This window comes from Lonchura striata, chromosome 2 (assembly GCF_046129695.1).
Source record: "Lonchura striata isolate bLonStr1 chromosome 2, bLonStr1.mat, whole genome shotgun sequence".
In the NCBI taxonomy this organism is placed as follows: domain Eukaryota; kingdom Metazoa; phylum Chordata; class Aves; order Passeriformes; family Estrildidae; genus Lonchura; species Lonchura striata.
Window position 1 is genome coordinate 9,406,331 of NC_134604.1, and position 22,804 is coordinate 9,429,134.

General features: G+C 37.0%; 1 protein-coding gene and 1 long non-coding RNA gene across 6 annotated transcripts in view; one reads left to right on the plus strand and one right to left on the minus strand.

The window, feature by feature from the left end:
• The window catches only part of ROBO2 (roundabout guidance receptor 2), an 857,210-nt gene that overhangs the window by 139,522 nt on the left and 694,884 nt on the right, over positions 1 to 22,804 (plus strand). The window lies entirely within an intron of this gene.
• The window catches only part of LOC110471624 (uncharacterized), a 51,124-nt gene that overhangs the window by 8,102 nt on the left and 20,218 nt on the right, over positions 1 to 22,804 (minus strand). Inside the window, exon 2 of the long non-coding RNA XR_004148828.2 lies at positions 9,911 to 9,975. This is a non-coding gene — a long non-coding RNA (uncharacterized LOC110471624). The remainder of the gene's footprint in view (positions 1 to 9,910; positions 9,976 to 22,804) is intronic.

Consider the following 22,804-nt stretch of genomic DNA (forward strand, 5'->3'; position numbering starts at 1 on the left):
AGAAATGCACTCAGGTTGAGCTGTGGGTGAGAGCCAGAGACAAGAGGCTGTGAACTGCCACCCTTTGCACAGCAAAGGGCACAGGGTCCTGTGGCACAGCCAGGTGAGGGACACTGAGAGACTCAGCAGGAGCTGATGGCTGGGGAGGCTTTGGTGTGCTTGGACTTTGAGTGGATAAAAGCCCAGGGGCTGCTTTGCTCAGAGTCCCTCCTTGGAGGAACCAGCCTGGCCTGTTTGTGTGCATGTGGATAAATGGCCCTGTGGAATGAGAGCTCTGACACTGCTATGGAAATCCTGGGATTTCCATGAGGAAACCTGGTCTGACTGTGAGTGGGTGTGCAGGGAGTCAGGCAGGGAGCCACTGGGTCACTGGAGCCAGCTTGTGAAGGGGCCTTGGTCCCAGCAGTGACAGTCTGTGACATTGGGAGTGTGGCTGCCAGGGAGTCTGGTCCATGGGTGCACTGGGAAGTTTCCTTAAAGCTGTGGGAAAACAGCTGTAACTCTGCAAAGAGTGTTGATCCTTCAAGGTATGCTGATAGCTCGGATAGAAGCCGTGCTGGCCTTGATAATGTTTGAATGTCTGAATGAAAATGAGACTGAAGTGGGGTAGCAGTATGATGCATTTCATTTTTATGACTACTTCCCTCTACCCTTTCCTCTGTAGGCATTCTCCTCTCAGCAGCCACAGGAGTGTCATTGTCAAAGCCAAACTGACAAGACCTCAAGTCCCTGCTGCCCTTCAAAATGCAAAGGGTTCACCCAGTGTGTGGCACAGATTAATGGGTTTCCTTCCCCATATCAGCAAAGCAAGAAATTTTCATGTCCTTTGAAATTTCTTCTGCTGCTTCCAAGTTTTACCTCTGCCAGGCAATGGGAGCATCATGCCCTTGTGGAAGATGCCTGGGTATCCAAAGGGAGCACTGCCCTCTAAAGGTCTAAGGTGAGATGGAATGCAGCGAGGTCCTGTCAGAGTTACCTTTGGAGAGGTGTTTTAGGTCACAGCAGGAATTAAGCGTGAAGTCTGAGCACCCTGAAGCAGCACCGTAAAGATTGATGGTGCAGCCTCACCAGATTTACTATCAGAATGAGGAATAACAATATATAAAAAAAATGGTACACAAATTCAGTAATTTTCAAAATTTGGTATAGATTAAAGTTTGTAATTTTAAGGCACGTTTGGCTTTTGTTTTGTTTTTTAAAAAAGATAATAGAAAATACCCAAGTGTCATTTTTCATAGCTGCTGCCCCAATGTTGTTCTTTATTGTTTTTTTACTTACTGCTCAGATCTGCAATTTTAATTTTTTAAAAATCCAGAGTAGGTTTACCAATAAGCAAATGACAGGGCTAAAATTGTAAATGGATTAGTCAGACACCTAGAGGGTAGCATGTGATATTGAAGTAAAAAAAAATTATATGAGACTGAAATTTTAAGTGCTGCATTTTTCATGTATCAATAACTATAAATAGTAAGACAGGTAGGCTTAGAAGGTTTTCCTATATTTCTGTAAGGTATTGTGCACTGGAAGGGCTTATTCTAAATAATAAAAATAATAAGTGAAATAATCCAGGTTTTTTTTGTATTTCAGTTCAAAAAGTTCAGATCACCTGCTGAAAATATAAACGTAAATTTTCTAGGAATACATTTTCACTCTTAAACTATGGATATATGTGAACCAGGTTATCTGAACAAAAGAAATTGGATAGAATCTCAAGTTGGGAATTATTTGCTTAATAAAATACAATGACAGAAATGATTACAGCAATACTGGAAGACAATGGCAATGACAATTGTAGTGCTAATATTCTATAGGTTGGTTTTGGTCAGATTTGGAAATACATAAATTAATATAATTTAGAAATCTCAGTATGACCATGGATGTGACTAAGGGCTCAATTCAAAAGTCATCTAAGGATTCTCTGAAGAGGAAGTTCCTACAGTCAAAATGGATTTAGAGGCAATGTGTGCTGCCAGGATATCATAAAACCATTTCAGTGCCAAGAAGGAACAGGTCCAAAGAATCAGATTCTTGTCAAGCACTGCCTTGTAGAAGATTGAACAGATGCCACTTAGGTCAATGGTTTGATAAATGAAGGAGGAATTATATATTTTTCTGTGAGGAAACTAAGCTCGGAGCAGCAAGGTCTTGCCAGAGTTCATCTCGTGCACCGAAGTTCTCAGACAGCCCTCACGCTGAGCACCAAAGTAGCAGAGCCAAGATTTTTCTCCCACACTGACAAAATTTTTGAGGATGTGAGAGCTTTTCACACCTTTCCCCATCACTACAGCACAGGAAACTGCCAGGCCTCAGTTTTCTATCCATAAAGGAAGTATTTAAAATCACATATGAAATCAAGCCATGTGCAGTTTAGCAATGTCCTCCCAGACAGCCCTGTGCTGTTTTTACCCTAAACAGCCTAGTATCATTTTGGACCAGTGGTTTCATGGGCAGTCTTTAGTTGGGAAAATATTATAATTGCATTTTAGTTTGTTTGGAGAAAATCTGAAAGGTAGTCTAAAATTAGAAAAGGAGTTAATAGCAGTTACGAGATAGGTTATGTATGGCTACTACCAGGATATAAGGATTTTTTTTTTCCAACATTTTGGTATTATTAAATGTTTGCTGTTATTTGCAAATTGTTTGCTCTTAACAAATAGTGCTGACCTTTGTTTTGCCTTTTTCTTTTTTTAGCTTAACTTTAAACTATAAGAATCAAATGCACATTCTGTGGTATTATCTGTAGAAAATCTATCTTCAGATAAAATCAGTTAATTTTACTTCAGTTAATTTTACCAAATTTGAGGCAACCATCAGTAAAAGTGTCAAATCAACTTCTGAATTATTAACTGTATTCCTGGTATATTGTGGTACTAGAACCTCCCTTTTTAGGTTTCCCAGATTGATCTTTAAAATTTTCATAGAAAGTGAGACAAAAATTCCTTGTAAGATCATTGTGTGATCAGTGAAAATTTTGGATAAATTTCTGAGCAGAACATTTTGACAAAGTAATAAATCCATGGGGTAGAATGGAAGTAATTTCTACTATTTTCTTTCTACTCTGTGTAATATTTGCATTCTCAACAAAGCCTCCTGCACTGCCCATAACTTTCTAAAATATGAAGTCTGGCTATATAGTAGTGTTATGCATTGCATTAGATTTAATAAATTATGGTAAAATAGAGGAGCAGAGATTTCCTGGCAGGTTTATGCAAGAAAACAGGGATTTGAGATAATTCCTGAGAAATATTTAACACAGAATCAGGTTTTCATTGCTGGAATAGTGATAGTAAAGCCAGGCTTTCGATCATTTGGTTTCTGTAAAGAATATTGCTTTCAGTAACCTTCATCAAATTTCATTTGACTTGCATTTTAATAATATTTTCATAACCTTGCATACTTGCTCCTGTCTCTCTGGAAAGGAAGCTCATCATTGTGGCAAAGTGCTCCAAATATTATAAGTTCATAGAGTCTCACTAAAACCAATCGAGTTACACTGTAGTTCACCTACACTTTTTTTCAAATTTTCAAAAGAATATTTAATTTTTCTTTAGTGAGGGCTCTTGGGGATACCTGTTTGACTGTGGTACCTTGCTATGTTTGAGTGATTCACAGTGGTTTTCCTATAATATGCAGTGATTTTTAGGGGTCTGCCTGCAGCTAATTTTAATGAAAACTGTGGCTAAATCAATGTGCTCTGTTTCAAATAGCCATATCCACTGAGTCTTTCAGTGTGTTCTGGATTTTTTTGATATGGCTTTTTATCAATATGAAAAGTGTATCTCCAGAAACTACTCCCTGATCATGTTTAAAGCAGGATAAATGCCAAGAAATCAAAAGATATTTACATTTTCAGCCTAAGGACCAATTACTTAATCTAAGACACAATAAACAGGTAATCTTATGTAGACCAGATGTTGTTCTGGAATTTGAGATATTGGGCCAGAAATACTTATTATACCTCTTGCTTTCCTTGTATCCAAGTATGTTTGTACTCTACTACTATATGCTTCAAGTGATTTCAAAGGCTTATAGAACCCCTGCATGTGACAAAGGGCTACTTTATTTGCTTTTTCAGTTTATGTGGTTGCACAGAGACCACATAAAAAGGGTAGAAATTTAAAATACAGTTGTGCAAGTACCTCTAAAAATTTAAGCTAGCACATATTTTCCTGCTGCAATATTGGATCAGCAGTTTGACAGCTGTCTCAGAAACAGTCCCAAAACTGATTCCCACTGTTGAGGCTTTGCATGTTTAGCGGCTGCACTGGGGTGATACCCCAGACTGTGCTTGTTCTGTTACTTGGTTGTTTTAAAGGAGCATATTTGTAACCCTTCTGACAATGGAATATTGCCTTTTTTCTCTCTTGTGAAACTTTTTGTTTGTTCATTGATACAATTTTATTTTTTCCAAAACAAATGTTAAACTTAGCGAACAAAACTCTTCCTGGTGACATAAAATTTTTGTAGTGAAGTAACTATTTACTATAATTGTTATAACTTCAAAGAAAAGCATTTATCCAGATTCAGAGACCATACAATTTCCCAGTGTAAGTACTTTTGTTGTTTTCCAATAGAGCTAAATATATTTGATAATCATGGTAGCAAATGGTTTGTATGGAGTAAGCTCATTGGGTACATTCCTCAGCTTATGCCTGCAGTTACCCCTTTCATTTCTGTTCATTTTCTATACATCAATTCAATATCCTCTGAAAGCTAAATGCCACAGGAGGAATTCCTTCTCCTTGTCCCAGTATGAAGAGAAATTGTACCCAAAATTTTAAGAACAGGATTTTTAAATTTTTTTTTCCCTCCCCCCCAACTTCATCACCTTACCCAAGGTTATCAAGTCAGCTTTAAGTGTATAAAGAATACTTAACTTTGTGTTTGTAGCATTTTCTCTGGTTGCAAAAGCCAAATTAACATGTGTACCAGAGTGCCAAACTTTGGAAGATAAACTTTCTGCTCTGAATACATAGTAATTTGTCTCTTTCTCCAGCATCTGTTTCAAAGGCTCGATCCTGATCTCTCCCTGAAAAGTCGTGAGGTCACTGGCTGTCTTCATTCCTGGCTGAATCCCGTGGGGATGAATCATTCTCAGCATTTTTCAGGTCTCAGTGCCTAATGAGTGGGCATTTATGGAGACTGAGCTTGCTCCAGCTGAAAAATGCAAGCCAGAAAATGGTGTGGAATGAAATCAAAGAGAGATTCCATTCTCCATTCATTACTTCCTGCACACTAATTGCTGCAGAGGTCCCTTTGGTTGTTACTGTGTTCTTTCACTCATTGTAAGAGAGATGCCACAATAGCTAATGTTGCCTTTGGTTTATTATCCCTCATGAGACGTGCTTTTCTTTACACTTGAATTCTCTATCTCCTTGTTTGCTTGGAGAAAGGAAAAGCAAGGAGGTGAGACCCCAAAAATTTTTATTACATGCTTTCCTACTTCTGTTCAAAAGATTTATTAAAGATATTTATTAGCTTCCCTAAATAACATTCTAATCAAGCATTTGGATCACTTCAGTAACTAATGTTTATTTTTATAAGCAATACTTTAATTTGACACTTTGCATAATGTATGTGCAATAAGGGTGCCATGTTTGATGGATAAACACCAAGAAAATATCATATTGCCTAATAAATAATGTTGGATTTAGATATCCCACTCATTTAAAGCAAACTTGTCATGGTTTATTAACTGTATTAACTAGTGGCTTTTTTTTATATCTGGTCATAAATAATATGAAGCGTTTTTGAAAGATGCCCCTTTCAAAGGACATAATATTACCCCTTTATTGTCACAGATTATTCATGTCTTCTCCGTGGTGGGCAACTTGCCAGTGCAACAACACATATTTGAGCATATCTTCATATACTGAACCTTTGCCTTGTCTCTTGGGGTGAAGATTACTGAGGCAGAGGTGGTTGTAGTAAGGAAATTAGTAGGGCAGAGCGTTTGTAAAGGCACAGATCTGAATTTACGTGGGAGGCACAGTCTCTCTCGGGATTGTGCAGGTAGCAATGGTTGTGCTGTGTCTCTGGACTGCCTCCCTCCCACTGCAGAGCCATGGGATCACAGGAGCTGCTGTCCCACACCATTTCTGAGGCTGGTGTTGGTTGGGTTTGCACCAGCAGGCTTAAATGACAGTGAGCACCCACCCTACTGTTCCCTCTGTGACCAGCAGTTCATTAGGTCAATGGTTTGATAAATGAAGGAGGAATTATATATTTTTCTGTGAGGAAACTAAGCTCGGAGCAGCAAGGTCTTGCTCTACCAAGGGTTTCCAGGGCACTGCACTGGTTGTGAGGACAAAGGATGCCTTTAATAGGATGTGTTTAGGAAAGAGTGTCTGCTTGGGGTAGCAGTGAGCCACCTGTAGTCTCATTTTCTTCCCAGCACAGTCCATTCATAAAACTGTCCACCTATTCCTATCTCAAGTAGCATATGTTTTAAATATTTTTACCCTTCTCAGTCCTTCCCACCTCTTATTTCTGAACTGGCTTCAGGCTGAACTTAACTATAGGATCTCAGCTACCCTTTTGTGTTCAGTGAGAATTTGCTTATCTAGATTGAATGTGACTCTTCCTTTATTAATTTTCCAGTGTTGTCTTCCAAAACTTGGTTTTCTAGACAATCCTTAGGTAAACAGATCAGTGAGCTGTGACTTATTTCACTAATGAAAACTTAGTGCTTCTTAACAGAGCTGTGTTCTTAATTATGTCTGTTACCCTTTATCTAAGTCTCAATTTGCATACATACAGATTCCAGCAAAAGGTTTTTAAAATCCTGCCACCTTTATGACATTAAATTTAGCAACTTGGTCTAGTGGAAGATGTCCCTGCCCATGGCAGGGATGTTGAAACTAGATGATAAGGTCCTTTCCAACCCAGGCCATTCTGTGATGTCATAATTTCCTCTTTTAGATTCTTGCTTTTGTTCTTTTTTTCTTTCATCCCTCTACATACCATTTCTCATCCACTTCAGAAGTTCATCTCAGATTTCTTTCTTTTTTCTCATCTTTATTTTGACTTCAAGCTGAGCCTTTATGTTAGCTGATAAACACTGCTACCTGATTGAGCTGGTCCATCCAAATGAGACTCTCATGCTGCATCCTACAGCACTTCTTTCCCAGCTTCTGCTTTCCACAACCACTCCTGTGCAGAGAAGTGCAAGGCACACAGACTTTTGACGTAATCATGGTTATAGCATTTTCTGCAGCTCTGCTCAATGGTCCATTTTAATTTGATAGCTTTTTGTTGCAATACATTAGTTGGAATCTGGGGGTGAGGATGGGAAAGGAAGGGGAATGTGTATTTTAAAGAGCTCTGATTAATAGAAGAGCACATGTATCATCTGCCTGATACCTTCTCAGTAGGGAAAATCCCTTAAATCAAAAGGAATTACTAAATTTGGGGACCCTGATAAGGTGGAAAGCATAATGGTTTATAGCACAGAGGACAGCTGGAAAAAAAATTTTGCTTCTTGGCCTTGGTTCCACAATTTGAGCTATGAGTGGAAAGGTTTAGACTTTACTCTGTGCCTGCAGTGGCTAGATTGCCCAATTCCCTGCAAGCTATCCCAAAACAGCACATCTTCCTGCATTCACAGGAACAGTTACAAAGAATATTTCAACCAGTGTTCCCTTTTCCTCTGATCCCCAACCCGTGGTAGGTCCCAGTTGTTTTGTATTGCTGCTGTTATTTTAGGTTAATTATTTCCTACACTGGGTAACTCCTTCAGATTGTATCTTTATGCAGCATTATGTATTTACACCCTCATTATGATTTTAATAATGCATTTCATTACAGTTGGCAATTGGTGGTTTTCATTACTGAACAAACTGTCAATTTGCTGCTAATGCTGCTTTAATTATTGACTTAGTTTGATTTCCTTGGTTTAATTCTTTCCATCTGTTAGGAAAAAGGTCTTTGTGTTTGTGGAATTGGAAATTTTAGATTAAAATTTTAAAGTTTTCTAAGGGGCTTTTAGGAAAATTGTTGCTAATTTTCTTAGAGTTTCTGTCCTGTTCTATTTTAGCATGTGTTTGTCAGTCCAGAATAGCTCATGGCTCACTGAAGACCTCAGGATAGGGGAGAAGTTGGTAACATTATGTAACCATGAACATAGGATTTCAAGCATTACTCCTACTCCATGGACAAATCTGACTTTAAGATACTGAAAATGATGCCTAAGTATAACCTGCTGTAGAGTTCATCTTTCTGAAAAGGTAAAGGTTTGTGGAGACTTTATTGTATTTGCCATACCATACAGTTCCTCCAGAAATTTCTATATTTTTTTTTAATAATTGGGAACTGAGCAAATGCAGTATCTTCTTTGTAGTCCTGTCTTCCACAGTCTTTATTAAGAAAAGATTGGAAGAGAGAAAGTAAATTTTGATGATCTTTCAGAACTGTTCTGGTGGCCAGAATTTTAAGACGTCTTATTCTTTGATGGAGGATCCTACCAGTTGTTATACATGTACTGCAAAGGGCTGCAATAGCTTTGATTTTCCTTAACCCCAAAAGGCTGCAATATTTGGACACGTAGATATGGAACTGATGAACATGGTTTAGTGGTGGATTTGGTAGTGCTGGATTAACAATAGACTTGATGATCTTAAAGATCTTTCCAACCTGCATGATTCTGTGGTTCTATAGTTGAAGCTGTTGATATAGTTTGGAGCCTGTTTCTAGTCTATTCATATGACAGGTCATGCCTGTTCATGGGATTTGATTTTCCAGTGGTCTGTGCCAATTTTATGTTAATGTATTTTTGCTGATTTCTGGCAAGTTGCATATGTTTTATTCCTCCCAGTCATATGATGTGAAGTACAAATATCAAGAATAACTTCATAGCACATATAGAAGAAAAAAAAAAAAAAAAAAAAGAGGAAAAGCAGTTTTTAGTCACTGTGAGGCAAGGGTCAGTTCTTGTATTTGGGAATAACTTCTCTCTCCATGTTTGTATAGTGACAAACTGGATTCAGTGGAGAGTCATGTGAGAGAATTTATTGTTTCCTTTCAACTTTTGATGGGATCTAATCAAACTTGAATGTAAACAAATAAATCACAAGCTTATGTAGAAATAAATAATTCTTAGTCGCTCTAAGGTAGGGGCTAATACCATAAGTGGGTTTGCCCTAACCCAGGAGAGGATATGTGAATTGTAAAAAGAAGGGGGATGCTGTCTGAAACATGATAAAAAATTATTTAGGTTAGGAACATTCATAGACCAAATCCTTGAACAATATTATGTAGATGCTTATTGACCTCAGGATCTGGACAGTGATATTTTAAAGGCTTTGCTGTGTGGAGATATTTTGGCATGAGTTGTATTTATTACACCAAAATCTAAACCCAGATATAAAAATAAGGAGGAGAAATTAGTAATGACATCCCTTACTAGAAAAAAAAGATAAAGCATTACACTTGGTTGGATGTAGAGAAATTAATATACATGACAGAACTTTAATAAAAACTTAGGTTAGTTTTAACATAAATATGTAACCAGTGTTAAGTGTGTTAACTCAACTAGACTTGTATTGCCATCAGCCCTGGTGGCCTGTAAAAATAAAAGTTTATCATCTAGGCTTATGTGCTGGCTAACAACCAATTTTATCCTACCTTTCCAGTCCACTGTGTCTAATCTGCCTTAACTTTCCCAGCTCAGTGTTGTCTCACTTGTTGCAGAAGGATGTTTGTCCCAAAGTGTGAGGAGGGCAAAGCAGTGATTTACTGCAAAATCCTCTTGGACTTCTGACTAGCTGTATGAAATGTGAGAGCTGAGTTATTCACAGACTAGGAAGAGGAAGCAGATCAATCCTGAAGAAAAGAGGATTTTTCTCTCTCCCACCCCCTTGCTGTGACCATGTTACCTCCAGGGAGTTTATGGAAGTGCTGTCTGTCACCTTACCTCATTCATTGTCCTTCTCCAGGGATGGGGAGCATCAGCTGCTGACCTTCATGTGAGAAGCGGGCCTGTGAAAGCAGAAGGAGATAAAGCTTTTTGGCCTCCCTGTAGCAGCCCTGGCCAGCAGCTCTTCCTCTAGAAGTGGGCAAGCAACGAGAGCCAGTGGCCACATGCTCCCCTCTGCCTCCCATGGGCATCAAAAGCACCTCTCACTGACTCAGCTTGCCCATTGGAAAAGTTAATTCCCACCTCCTGGAGAAAGGCATCCTTTAAGCAGTGTTTTTTTCACCCATTTTAATATCTCTCAGCACTGATGTAGGGATATCTGCTAAAAACTGGGAGAAACCATTTCACCATTTATATCCTAAAGCAGATCTTGACTCTGAGCCAGCAGGGAATGAGACTGAATCTGTTTCTGTGTTCTGCCCAAGAAACACTGGAAGTATTTTGGGACACCAATTATGTTTCAGTGCATCAAAGCAGTGCTAAAAGTTTGTAAAATGTAGCTCCCTCTGGTGATGTGCAATAAAATAGGTGCTAGGAGGCAACAGCAGAAGACATAAAATTCTTACTCTGCCAATTCCAATTTCAGAAGCTATTTGCTTACAGCAGCAAAGGCTCATTTTGATGTGTAAGAAGTTTGATATATTTTATGCAGAATTGCTTATAGTGTCTCTTAAAATCTCCAAAATCTGTCAAAATTAGTTGGCATTTGATCAGAGCAGAGTTAGTTCTTCAAAATTAGGATGCTGTTAAGAAACCTGATGTCTTGTCTTATTGCATCTTTTTAAAACTTTAGAAAATAAGATATCTAGATAATAAAATCCTCTTTAGCTGATTTCCTGAATAGTTTTCAGTGAATATTGGAGAATACCTCTGAGAGAATGATGTGATTATACACAAAGTAGACCAAAAGCAGGGGAAAAATATAATTAACACAGATTTTATTTGCAGTGGGTGTCTAAACTAAAGTTTTTATGTTGTAGAAATGCTGAAGTTTTGGAATTAATAATGCTGGATTTGTTAAAATCTACTGGTATTTCATTGGTATCAGCTATGCAAAATGATCAAGTTTCATTCTTGGCATCATCAGTGAAATTATGTTATTAAATCCTGAAGAGTGAATAAGCAAAATTAAATTATATGTAGTTCTTTATCAATAGTTTTTGATTGAATTTGATCAGTTTACAGGTATTACTATTGCTTTTCTGACAGTCAGGTCTACAGTCTTGAGGTAACCTTAAGGTTATATCTGGTTATAACTATCCTGTACACAGAACATTTTAGCCTCTCACTTGACCTGAGGTATCAACTGGAAAGAAATTGAAGTTTCAAGTGAATTTCTAATGAATAAAACAGATTAATTTTAAGAAGAGTGATAAATTCTGGGTTTTTCCATAGGTGGAGTTAGTTGTGGGCTTTTTTTTTTATTTCTGATGTTTGCTATACCGAAGTTGTTAGTGTATGCTAAAGGCTATCTTTCAATGCAGAAAATTTAAATAGACAAAAAGAAAGAAAGACAAATAAAAGTAAGGATGGAGTTGGCATTAATTACTAACTCAGGTGTAGTCATCTTTGGTACATGAGTCTAAGTTAAGTGAAATTAATCTTATTTATGTAAAAAAATGAGAAGGACTTAAACTGAATATGGAACAGATGTTCACTGATGCCAAATTTATTTTGGTTTAGCTTGAAAAATTCTTACAGTACCTAGTCTAGTGATTTAATATTTGCCCATTTCTTTGGTTTCCAGTGTCTGTCTTTTTAATTTCTTGTGAAAGCATACTACAGTATCTATTTTCACAGGAGGCACATATTTTCTTTTCTCATATGAAAATATATTGTAGTATATTTCCTGTAGATCAAAAGGGAAAACTATATACTTTTTAGTAATTAGAGATGCTGTTTACTTTGAGTAAGCAGATAAGGTATTTAAAATATGAAAAGCATGTCCACATTATAATACTGTTTTGGCTGAACTGTGGGATCTATTAGATTACCTGTATAATTTCCATTGACACTTATGCATATTGAAGGAGTAATCAGAACATTCTTGTTAGAGAAATATTATCATATAACTGAAATAATGCATGATTAGATGACCACACTATTTCAGCAACGTGTCAGGCATAGGAATTAAGGTCACTTCTTATTTACTTCAGGTCACTTATTTTAACTACATTGTCCAGGGTTTTTTTTCCTGTATGTGGTTGGTACAGAAATGCTTTGAAACAATCTTTCAGATGCCATCATAATTTTTCAGTTTTATGTTGGAGGAAGGACACCTACAAATATTAGAAGATACAAATTTAAGTGTAGGGAAAATGGGTAGATTTCAGTCTCACTCCTGATGCTGGATTTTAGAAAAAGCTCAGTTGCAATTTTTGTTCCATATAATTAACTTTTGTGACTTGAATATTAAGGTTTTTTGTTCATAAGCTGTTTGGGGAGGGGGCTGGGAGGGGGTTGGGGATTTGAACTGGATTTTTTTCAATTTAAAAGATAATCATAGGACATACGTCATGTCAAATTAAGTACACTAGGAAGTCTGTGGACTATGAAGTCTCTCTTATTGTCATATTGCACAAAGGTTCTGCTACTTACAATTATTTTGTTCTTTTTGAGACTAGGGATCTACAAAAAGTACTGGAAAATATTAAGCCTCCCTCCATATCTGGCCAAAATGTTCACTGAGCAATGAAGGACAGAAATTGGCACCAAAGATTTCTTGTGTCACTCCATGATTTTCCAAGAAACAAAATATCAGGTTTCCAGTGATGCTTTTATCAATTTTCTCTCATTTCCCAGCTGAAAACCATAATGTGTTGGTGCTGTAAAAAGAAATTTAAGTAGCATATAAATAATATTTAATATATATATTCATATATAATATATATAATATAAATATTAATCTTTCTTTTGTGAAACACTTTCCCCATATTCAAAGAAGGCTTGTGCCCTGTCACTTGAATTTTATCTTTTCTGTTTGAAAACTCTTGCTGATGACTACCCACAGATGAGCAGGCTGCTCACAGAGGTCATGGACAAGAGTTGTAGTGCTTCGAGCATAAGCTCCTCAGTGGGGTTGTGAGATTAAAGTTATAGTCTGTCTCCAAGAAGACCATTATCATTATAAAGTAACACACACCATTAAAGAGAAGCATTATCATTACGAGGTAACACGCCATTAGACAGCATCTTCAGCTGCACAGCCCATCGAGGAGGGCACACTCGTAATGTGACAGCTCTCCAGAGTGACATCAGTCAGTCTGCCAGTGGCTTTCAGCAGGGCTTACTCGTGTCTCAGGAATTCCTCTTGTCATCCTTTCTTAGCCACAAGTTGTGGAATAGAAGGAGTTGCTTCGGGATAAGCCCCAGGGCTCGTTGAAAAATAAAGTTCCCACCGCAGTTGGAGTATTCCTTTAAGCAGAATTCCTGCTCAGTTGGAAAGGGTTCAGACTTGTCCCCTCTGTGCCAAGGTGACCAGCTGGAGAGAGAAATATTTCAGGTGGCTCCACATTGCCTGGGGATTTCAAAAGGTGCCAACACTATGGTAGAAAATAGGCAGGCAGGGAACATATGAGCCTACTGCTATGGGAAAAATTTGTTACGCCATGCAATGGATACACCTAGCTCTCCTATTTGTGCCATCAGGGAATGAATTATCCTGATTTACAATGGGCTGGGGAGGAAAGTACATCTGTACTACCCATAGAAATTGTGTTTTCCTGCTGAAATAGGAAAATGTAAGAAGGTCATACCTCTATATTTTAGGAGTCAAAATCAGTGATTGTTGGATTGGATCCAAACGCACTTAGTTTTCTCTTTTGGCTATATAATCCTGTCCTCCTCTCTGCAGGGCTACTGAATCAAAGATAATTTTGTTGTCTGTCATAGATAAAGTAAGAATTTATCTTGCCAATCTGTTTCCATGGCCATTCTCATTATACTATATTCACAATAAAATATGTGTAAGGTATTATTTTGCACCAATATGCTGTTCTTCATTAAAACAGTGTACTTTATATTCCTAAAATACATTCTTCTGGCTTGTGTCTTTTCATAAATTCTAGTATGTAAAATATTTTTAGCTGTTCTTTACAAAGAACCATGTTTTTGTTAGTGAAGTAATTAATTTTCTGTTTCCAGGCATATTTTCTGGGAAGATAGCTCAGAAAAGTTCCAAACTTCTATTCTAGAATATGTTTTTAGGAGCCACCAGGGGGTGCATTTTCCACAGTGTTTTCCACAGCACACTTTAATTGGTGCTCTAATTAAGTATGTGAATAGAAATAGTCTGTAACAAATATATTATTTTAGAATTAACATTCAGGAAACAGAACAAAATGTACCCATTAAATCATCAGGCTATCCCTTTTTAATTATTCCATCTAAATTTTTACAATAATACAACGCCAGTTAAAATATTTTCTTTTCTTCTTTTCTTCCTTTTTGCATCCAATGGCTTAAAATGTCTTCCCTTTGTAACATGGCATGAATACATGACCATAATATTTATAACATCATTACTTTAGCCCCTTTGCAGTATATATGAATAGTGAATGGGACTGAACAAATAATCCTTTAATAAGGATCCCCTGGAATGCAGGTGGAACCACAAATATCTCAGTCATCCTTACGGATAATCTGACATTTCTGCTCCCCTTCAGAGTGTCAAAATTGATATCCAGTTCACAATCAGGATGTGGTAGGTGCACTGGGATGAGCAAGAGTCTGTGGAAACAGACAAGCTACGTCATCTTCACACCAACCCCAAATCCTGCAGTGACCAGAGATGTGGAGTCAAGCCTGCTGAGGGAAAATCTCCACAAATATACAATTATTTATTCTTGACTTTGGTTTTACCTTTTGGGAGCACTGTGACCTCTGGAACCAGGTCTTATTTTCTAATTATAACCAGGTTTATTTTCTAATTATAAAGCAAACCAGTTTCAGTAACAAAATCCAGACTTTCTTTCCATTTTCCATCACATTTGCGTAATTATACAGAGGTTTTAGCACTTGTATTTGTGTTTTTCAAGACACTTCAGTAATAGGCATGAATTTCCCTTCCACATCAGATTAAGATAAGGTCATATTAACTGCACAGCAAAATGTGTCACTAGGCATCCATTGAACAAATCCTGGGGCATGGAAATGTAGGCAAAGTAAAATGATACAGTCCTGGATCAGCTCACTTTTCCTTCCTTGGAAGATGCTTGGCAGAATGCATTTCTGCCACCCACATTAGTGCTGCTGAGGCACCCCTGAGAAGGTCAGAGAAAGCAATGGGGATGTCTTTGTGGAAGCCATTCCCACATCCATATGGAAGATGAGAGGTCCTTGCTGCACTCAGCAAAGATGAGGCACATTTACTCTGCACGGGAGATCTTCTCACCTCTGGAGCTATAAACAGGGGTGTGGAATTAGCAACCAATATGTTTCTGTGTCGCTGTGTGTGCAATGACTCTCTGTAATGGTTCCATTTGCTGGATGACATGTACTTAACTCTATTTTGAGCAGCACACGTTCTCCAGAGGTCATTGGGAATGTAACTTTTGGACACAGTCACTCCTTATATGTTTTCTCCTGAAGATTTACTTTTAACATATTTCTGAGTTTGGTGTTTCCTCTTATTCACTTGAGAGTTTTTTACAACATAATATTTTGGCTACTAGGTTTGATTACTAGGTTTTCTATCAACACAGAAATATAAAGTTTAGGACTCCCAATGACTTCAATGTCATTTGAAACAATTTGTAATACAAATAATTCTCACTGGTAAATCCCAATGGTACTATATTCTTTTACAAGATAGCTCTCCTAATCTCTGATTTAACTGATAATTTCTGATGGATGTCTAAAGACAGCATTACTGCTGATGATTTTGAATTCTGTGATGTTGATAAGAGCATCTTTAATTTAAGTATGAGAGGAGGAATTTAACAGTGACTGCATAATCTCTGCATCTAGTTTAGGATGCAAGAGAAAATGAGTGTAAGAGGTAAAAAAAATATTACTAAAAATTACAAAATTTACTAGATCAATAGTTGGATAAGTAAAACAGAGAGTTGTAGTACTCTGCCTATTTCCTCTTGAAAAATGAACCAGAAAAACTTATCATTAGGTTTTGATCAAAGCCTAAAAACAAAAGGCCAAAACTTGAACCCAGGATGAAGGATTTCACATGGGATCAGAAGAGTGAGTGAACTTGTGGCTGGGATCTGCTGAGAATGAGAGCTTGTCTTTCTCATTTGTCATTGCACTTTTCTGTTGGTGTCTGGTCCTCACATGGCAGGCAGTAAAGGAATAGGGGCAAAGTAAAAGACAAAAATCCCCAAGTAATGGATCTTAGCTGGGTTCTGTTTGTTCCAAGAAGAGATTTCAGCTCTGATAGCCAGAAAAATCAGATTTGCCCCATTGTGTTGTATGGTAAGGCTGTCTTTAGGGAAAATAAGGTTTCATGTGCTGTTAAGGAAGAGAGAAATGAGGAAATGTGTTTGAGTAAAAAAATCCTACATCATTATTGACTGTGGAGTAGTGAGAAGGATGAATAAAAGGATGAATAAAAGGATAAGAAACATAGAAGGATGAATAAAATAGAAGCACTTCTAGTCAAGATTGCTTTGGGAAAGGAAAATGGCAGGAAAGTTTTTGGTGTTCCTCAGAGGACAGATCTGAATATAGATATGATTCATCTGTAATGTTATTAATCAGATAAATATTGGGAAACATTTCATTCCAATACATCAGTAAAATATCTTGACTTTCCTGAAATACACTGTATCCTACTACTATTAAAAGAAATGATAACACAATTAAGCTTGCAAATGGCAGCCAACAGATTTCTTCACTTAAATTATCGATCAGTTCTATAGGTTTTATTTTAAAAATATTTTACTTTCTATAACTGTTGCCACAGTGGTATATAATTGAGCAGTCATTATTTCATTCATCCAAAATTAAATGGAAGGATAAATATTTTCAGAGAGACAAAGTTTGAAAAATGGAGGAAATTAACTTCTGCAAGCAGATGAACCGTGGAGACACATGAAAGCAAAGAGACCTGCTGGTTGCATATCAGTGTACTTAAGGTTCTGGAAAAAAAAGAGATTAAAATATATAAAATACAAAACATTACGGGGGAAAGATTGTAAAAGTTGTATAAATGTGTTATATAAAATTATTTTATAAATGGAGTTCTAATGCATGTTTTATTTGGATTCACTAAAGCATTTGATATGAAGTAATTAGTGAAGCATGAAAAGACAGGGTTTAGCAGAATGGCTGTAAAGCAGTTAGAAACTGAATGAAAGCCAAATAATAATGGGTAAATTAGGAAAATCAGACATTCATTAGCAGGATTCATCGGGAGTTAGGATAGGCATTATTTAATATTTTCAGTATTAAAAATAAGAATTTACTGGCAAGTTTTGTTGTTGACAAAATTATTACATGGAAAAACTTTCATGAACTGTGATAAGAAGGAAATATCAGAGGAAGGGAAGTTTTTGGTTCCTCTGAGCATCACCAGGATGTTTGAACTATCAAAATTATGTAGCCCTGAGAATGAGACCCTAGGATGGGTAAATATCATATTGCCAACAGAGACAGGAACTCTTGAGATCATTCAGGGCACTGGTGGGCTCTCACTGGAACATGGTGTACAGTCCTCTTCACCCAGGTTTAGAAAACCTAGACTGGGAGAGATGCAAAGTAAAGCTGCTACAGTAACTAAAGATCACAAATACTGTAAGATGAGAAGATGAAAATTATTGTCTTAGGAAATTGTGAAAAAAATAGAAAAGGGGTCTTTACAATTGCTCTCTATAACTGGCTCAGCAGGAAAAAAATGGGAAAAGTGGGAAAAGAGCTCAGGGAAAATATCACTAGAGAAGTCGTTAGGTAGAAAATGATGTCAGATAAATGTATGTTGAAAATAAAGAAGTTTTTAAGTGGCAGAGTCATGAGATGCTGAAAAAATAGTCTCCCATTGGGAGTCACGGGGGCAAAAAGTTAATTAGTTTTAAGATGGAGTTTAATCCTATTTTTAAACAGACTCTATGTGATGGCCACCTGCAATAACAGGGGATTGGACTTTGTTCTGCAAGTTTTCTGCACTAGCCAGGTTCCAGCAGTTCTGTCATGAGTCTTCCAGTACCTTGGCAATTTTTTTTAAGTCTCTAAGGGCTTATAGCAATGTGAAAATCTATTCCTTCAGTAACTGCCTTCTTGAAATTACTACAGTGAACTTGAAAATGTGAACTTCAAGGGTTCAATACCTAAGAAAAAAATAAAGCCCCATTTACATATATTTTAATACTTGCAAGATTTATTGCACCAATATCTAGGAGCTGGAGACAGTGAATTGAAGAACCTGAATGCTAATCCTTTATTGACTATCAAATACTGTCTATGACATCTATGTTTAGACTGGGTATTTCAGAACTCAAACTTCATTTGACCTCTACTATTTTTTAATGTGGACTCAATTCACCTTTAATCTTAAAATCCCTGTCAAAACCAACATGTATTGCACTGTAAACTATTTATACCTTGATCTTGTTCTTGAAAAAAACATAGATGGGTCATGCCTGGTGTATTCCAGTGAAAAATGTCTATGGATGATCAATGATTTCAATAGGGCAGCTGGCAAGGAAATTAACACCTATGCATCTGTATGCAGAATTATGACCCTGATTTGGGAGCTCATGTGAGCTCTGGGTGATGTGAATGCTCAGGGAAGGAAATTTTGGGAAGGATGGCTGTGAACCAGATCAAGGATCCTCTTTTTTTCAAACCTGGAAACTGTTTGCAAATGCAGTGAACTACTTTTCCACAGTGCCTAAGATATTTTCTTGGCTTGCTAAATTGGAAATGCTGTGCTCTGATGCCTTTCAAGCCTCGTAAGTGATGTGCAATTGGTACCATATTGAAATGCCTTTTAAAAATCCAATCAAAATAATTGATTTTTCATAGACAGAGCTCAGCTTGTCATTGAGTTGCATTCCTCACAAAACCCTCAGAAATGTAGCATGCCAATAAAATAGACAGAATGATTACAAAATCACTATTAGTTTTTGTTGTGATGTATGCTTTGGCATCCTGACATTGAAACATTTTATTTTCTTCCAAGACCGAAGTACCAAGAAAGAACATTACTTTATTTTGCAGCTTCCCACTAAACCCCCAAAAGTGAATAGGTAAAATTCCAGACTTCAGTGAGTTCCCTTTCCTAACTGTGATTCATCTGCAAATAGCAGTAAAATATTAAAACAACATTCTAGGCAGATATATAGTTATACAAATCCAACCATATTTAAAAATTTTAAAGTAGAATTTATGTTTTAAAGATAAACAGATTTAAGGTAAAGCAGTAATTGCAATTTCAGTGGCTTTGGGAGAATGTCTTTGGTTTAGATTTTTTTTAAATCTGTTTCAGCTCTATGAGAGAGAAATGCAGACAAATAACAGAAGTTTTGCATATGCTAAAGAATGGATTCATAGCAGATGAAAATCAATGTAGATCCACTGAAACCAATGAAGCTTTTCAAGATCAAAAAATCAGAGAGAAGCAAAATTTGGCCTATTATTTTTATGGCTTTTCAAAATGGGCTTTCATAGACAGCTCAGTTTTCCATCTCTTTTTTTTTTTTTTTTTTTTTTTCAATAGACCCCATCAATTCACAGATGGTTTGCAGACATGCTAGATAATAAAAGTGCATTTTTTATTAAATAAGCGTGGCTACAAAAACAGCATTGAGATATTACCAAAGGATGCTTAATGCTTGCAGCCCAAACCTGTTACACGACAACACAAAATAACTCACACAGATGTAAAAGAGGAAAAAAAAAGGACTAAAAGAGAGGATTTTATTTTCTGACTCCACTATATATAGAATAGTAAAAGTGACAGTGGACTGGAGGGTGAAATTGCCACCTCTTCAACCACACTGGTCAGACCAACAGTCCATCAGTTCTCTCCACCCACAAAAAAGAATGCAAAACAATCATTATTTACATTAACAGTGTGAGAAGATTCAGTAGAAAAAAAACTTTTAGAAGAACTTTAAAACTCTCAAAAAAAAAAAAACAACACAAACCAGCCTTGCACATCAGAGCCTTCCTGATTTTGGAGGTTCACAAAGCAGACACACAAGACTCTGCTGTGTGGGCCAAGTTCCAAAGATTAATACTGAATATTAAAACAGCTTATTAAAACACTTAGCTACTGTTTTCTGAAGTATGACCACCCACACTTGGTTGTTTGTTTTATATCAAAATCTGATTTTTTCATTCATATGAAGTACACAAAGCTACAGAGGGTAATAAAAGTGTGATCAAGGTGTCTGTATCCTTTGTGATAAATGGACTTTATAAGCATTCCTATTATGTGGATTTTTATAAATTTAAATCAGATAAATGTCAGTTCATTCCCATTATAGACTGTTATTTTTAGATTTAGCAGTTACTTGTATGCCCTTTAGTACAGGAAAAGTATCTTAGAGGTTTGCTGGGTGTTTTTTAAGTTGAAAAGTTTAATTAATTCTTCTTTCTCAAAAAAAAACCACCCCAAAACACCAAAAAAGGCAAGATAAAAAATCACAAGAGAATATTACTATTGAACTATTTAAGACAATGATATATAATATTTAATATTAGCTGCAAAGTAGATTGAAATGTAAGATGATCCATATAAAGTCAAGCCAGCAATAATTTTCTATGTTTTAAGATTAGCTGAAGTCAAATAGATTATTTCCTCCAGTGGGGCCAGTGAAGTTGTATCATGAGATTATGGCAGTAGACAGCAAATTCTCTGAATAGAGAAATTTAAGGGATAGAAGTTTCAATTATTTATCAGCTTAGATAATGTACATGATTTTTGAGAATCAGAGATCAGTTTGGCACAGAGAAGAGGCTGCCTCAGATTCCTAAAAACTGATAAAAAAATGTGATGCTAGAGCCACATCCTGAGGTCAGGGACATGGTTACTCCTCAAAATTTTAGGTGAGCTCTGAGCCCTGTGTTCACCCTGCATCCTCTTTTTCACCTCTCTTAGGAGGGAGGCACTCAGCACACGGTTTAGCTTCCATTTTTTTTCTGCCACAACTGTTTTGATTTAGTTCTGAAATGCTCTGAAAGCTGCAGAACAAAAGCAGATTTTGAGTCTGGGGAGAGCTCTAAGGTTTGTAAGATTTTAATCATCCATCTCACTAGCATGTGTTCCAGTGAAAGAACTTACAAATGGAGCTTGCTGAATAATGTCTAGGATCAGCTGCCCTTTTCCAGCAGGAATTCACTTAATGCACAGAAGAATGAATTTTCAGCATGAAGTTTAGAGTCACACTGACAGTGTCATTGTCATTTTACTTCATTCTTTCTTGATTCTTTTTTTTTTTTTTTAAGTTAATAAAAACACAAGGAAGAGAAGGTGGAGCATTCACTGATTATAGCTAGGAAAAAAATAATTGAATCAAGTTACAAAAGGATTGTGTATCCCACGAGACAGTCCTCCTCCTGCCTCATTGTATTAATTACTTTCTCCATAAGGAATGCCAAACAAAGACCATAGGAAAAAGAATCAGTCCTTCTGTTTTGATTGGGATATATTTCAATCCTAGCAGGATATTGTCATACCTATCTTTTATTTGTAAAAGCTGGCAGTCATTTCAGATATTGCCAGTACAGCACACAAACACATGCAGGAATTACTGTTAGATATTAACTGTGTGTATTGAATGCTTCATTGCATCTATTTAAGAGTCTCATGAGAAAAATCTCAGCCTATGCACAGAAATGACATGTGTTGCCACCACCACAGCTGCTACAGTATTTTCACACTTTAGTGTGCTGTCTCATGGCAATCAGAAAACTATTATTTTGTGTAAGAAATAAGGAAAACTTAATATGGTGGGTTTTGTTAGCCTCGGCACTTTGTAAAAAATCAAACCCCACACCCCAATCCCTGCAATCTACTTCCAAATAAAATCAGCCAGCTCTGCATTCTCTGCTGCCTGTTTCTCAGAATATCACTCCTTCTCACTTGACAAAAACACTGCCTTTGGCTTTTTGTGAGAGTGGAGTATAAGATGTTGTGAAATCTGGGATCCAAATGATACAGAACCAGATTTGCCAATGCAATGCCAAGTTACCATGTTTAACATACATGCTTGGAATATGTTTTCACAAATAAACTTAAAGAAATGCCCAAGCAAAAGTTGCTTTAACTGTTTTTCCACTGCAACTAGATGCTCTGACATCCCCAAAGAAGGTCTGACACGGTGATGTTGCCATTGAGGCTTTATCTCCCTCAAAATGTGTTATAGTGTGTTTAATATTTAGATTTCAAAAGAATGAGCATCATAAAGGCATGTACCCTGCTGTATTTTTGGTATGCTTACAAAAATAAAATCTTTGTTGCTTCAGGATCTGGTAGTGAGAATAGAAATTGAGCTGATGGTCTGAGGAACAGGATCCTTTCCACAAAGCAGAGACACAATGTCTGTGTTACTTGTTCTCAGTGCAGTGGGATCATAGCTGTTAATCTGCACGGCACCTTCCCAGGTAGGAAGCTAAATGCATCTCTGCTCCCACCCCTATTCCCAAAGCACTGGAACCTGGCACCAAAATCCTGGTGTGTGTGCAGCAGCCTCCCTGCCCCTTGTCTCCCTTGTTAGAGCCAATCTTGGTTGGAAGCTGATTTTCATTCAGAAAGGGTTTGGGATTTCCCTTGGTTGTAGCAACCTACGAATTTTCTGTGTGAATATTGAAAGAGTCTGTTTTGTATTCTGCTGTGCAGAGCATCAATAAACCACACTGAGAGCAGGAGGGTCTGGAAATGTTCACACAATTAGTGAGAGCAGCATGGGGCAGCTCTTGGTGGGGACTAGAAAAGGA